Source organism: Euprymna scolopes, chromosome 13 (genome assembly GCF_053919585.1).
Source record: "Euprymna scolopes isolate OS-2025 chromosome 13, ASM5391958v1, whole genome shotgun sequence".
Classification (NCBI taxonomy): Eukaryota; Metazoa; Mollusca; class Cephalopoda; order Sepiida; family Sepiolidae; genus Euprymna; species Euprymna scolopes.
Genome location: NC_136494.1, coordinates 75,905,119 through 75,908,276, shown reverse-complemented (window position 1 = coordinate 75,908,276; position 3,158 = coordinate 75,905,119).

The following is a 3,158-nucleotide window of genomic DNA, read 5'->3' as shown; positions in this document are numbered from 1 at the left end:
TCTTGAAGAGCATCCCGCAACGCATCTTTGCTCTTAAATTGGCGTCCACTTGCATAGAGGCGTCGCTTCATGATACTTTAAAGGTTCTCAATTGGGTTCAAATCTGGTGACTTCGCAGGCTACTTGATCTTCTGTAGCCCAGAGAACCCCCAGTTGTTGCAAATACTCTTTGCTGTTGTTTACTGCATGCGAGGGAGCATTATCCTGCATAACAATAACGGTTCTTCTGAACGTCAACCTTTGCTTCCTCAGCCATGGTTCAAAGTACTCCTTTAGAAAAATAATGTAAGCATTTGACGCCATTTTTACGCCTTCTGGGACTCTCCATGAGCCAACTAAAGTACCTCCAATTATCCCAGCCAAACTCATTATCTAACCACAACCTTGTTGGCGCCTTAAACGCTGATAACGATATCATCCATCTAGGACCGATCCCTTGCTGGGCCATCAAGAGTGACACGCACGTCATTCGTGAGCAAAACTTTGGAAAACGCCATTTTCATGTTGTCTTCTGCCCATTTCAATCGGTTTTGTATGTGATGTTGCTTTAATGGAGGCTTTGTCACACGCTTAAAAGACTTTGCCACTTCTTTCAGAAGGCGACATCGAGTACTTTTTGAGACATTCTTCAATCCGGCTTGGTCAAAGACTTCTCAGCTTGTCTGTCCAGGGTTCTTAACAACTTCACGTTTAATTTGGAGTAGAGAACGGCGTGAAACAACTCTAGATTTACCTTTATCAGCTCTCTTACCTACCTTTGTAGGGTCCTTGGCAAAGTTCTTCACAGTTTGATGGTACCTTCCTATCATTTTCGATATTTCGAGGGTAGTTTTATGTTTTGCTAGCTGTTCTGAAATAGTACTCTTTTCAGAACTAGTCAAACCACCTTTACGACCCATTTTATTGACGAAACAAACTGCCCTGTTAATAATTTGACACGTGTCAAATACCGTGGATTCAGAAAATACGATGGCAACTTGTTTACATTGCGCAGAACATTACGAAAATTTCACAGTACGCGCTGCTAAGTATTGCCAACGTTTCCGAAGCTTTCGATACGAAACTACCAGTAAGTTTCTGAAACTGGTAAAAAAATGTTATCGCGTTAATAATCTGATACGCAGTGTATATTAACAGGCACGCCTTTTGTCTGTTACTTCGGCGCCTCTCATTGCTGTTAATTCGTTCTTCCCTTGTGGACGCTGGAATAAAGAAACTTTCAAATATAGGTTAGCACGTGAGCCAACATATAACGCTTTCTTTTGCTCCAGTTTTAAATGTAGGTTTATTTCCAGCTTCAAACACATGCATTTCGAGTCCAACCGCAAGCCTCAATGTAATTCTTTGAGAATCCCTAATTCTACACACACCTGGCCTGCTTTGCAAACGTTGATTTATTACACGATTGAAATATTCGTCGTTTCAATTTAACCAACTCCTGGACCCTCTCTTTAGATTCGGTCGTTACCAGCTGTTTCTCTGCTATCTTAAATTGATATCCCCAAATTAGACCATTGCGTTATTCTTTTACGTTCGGCATCAGACAATTATTAGTGTTTGTATAGTCCTGTTGGCATTAAATTCTTATATTGGTATTTATTTGTTTCATAACTGTATATTCTAAATTTCTCATTAATTGTATAAATTTATCTGTTGATCTTAATCGCTCGCTACCATAGGAACACAGTCTATCACGCTTGTGTGATTTTCCGTTGATTGCGTGTAGTTAATATTATATCTAAAGATATTCACTGACTGTTAACCTACTGGTTTCTTATCTTAAAAAGGTAAATTGGCTAACACATTATAGCATCTATATATCCGAATAACAATTTATAAATTTTGATCCGGTGTGTTTATGTTATGTAATATTGATACACCTAATGTACTGTCTGGGATTAGAGCTTGAACAGCTTCAGCAATCCGTGCATTCAATGAGGTTCGACAGTGATATCGTTGATCCGCACAAATCGATATTGATTTTGTGAATCGTGTTACTATGTTCTTTAGAATATTAAATTGCAATTCAATTAGGAGCTTTCCAGAAAATAGTCTATCCGACTAGAATAATTTTCACATTAATGTCATCTTTTTTTATCAGTAGCAAATAAGACTACTAATAGTTACACGCCACCCGTAAACAGGGCTACACAAAAATACTCTCTGAACTCTCCTGACAAAGAAATAGTTATTTTTATCTCTACAATTATATAAATTCAATTTAGCCTGTGCGGGTGTGAGAGTGCGTTCCTTATAGACTCCGAAACGGCTAAACATATTTTTTATTTAAAATTTACAGAACTGTTGTGTATAAGTCTGGAAGTGATCTTTGTTAAGTTTTGTCTCAGAATACCCCCGATAATTACCGATAATCGATAATCGAAACCGTTATTTTAATTTATCTATCATCGGTAAAGCCATTTTTTCCATGTCGTCACTTAGCAACAATGATAGAACAACGGGTTTGTGAAAATTCTACCATTGTAACGCATGTAGTGAAAAGATGTTAAAAAAAAGAGAAATGCATTAGTCGATTAGGCTACGACGAAGTACGACGTTATCACCCTTGAAATAATGCTTTTATACACCTTCCGTATAGTAGTACAAATGTCTTCGGACGCTGTAATCAGTAAAAGGGGCTCGTTCAATCGACACCGATAAATCGCTAAATGTAAACAGAAGTGTATCTACTGAAAAATTGAACCAATACTAAATTTTTATTGTTCAATGTTTTTATAATTATATTGTAAAACCAAACACGTGTAACCATTGGAAAACTTAATGACTGAATTAATTATTTTCCATAAACAATATCTACTGTACTGTATACATGCGACTGGGCACCGCTTGTGAATTTCATACTGCCATGAAACTTCCTCCTTCGGAGGAAGCCGGTTAAACTCTGAATAGGGTTGGTGCTGATTGCACACACACTGTAAAAGTAAACCACAATATTAATTTTGGCGCTGGTTTGCAATAGTTCACTGTTCAGAGAAAGACGACTCTCTTTTACATTTTTATCTCATAAATGTGGACGCAACTATATTTTTATGAAATTAAAAAATTAAAAAAAGCTGCCAGGAATTTTGTTTGGTGCAACAAGGTTGACAAAATGTAGTCTGTACGCGACTATTAAGAGAAAAACAACGAACCAACGA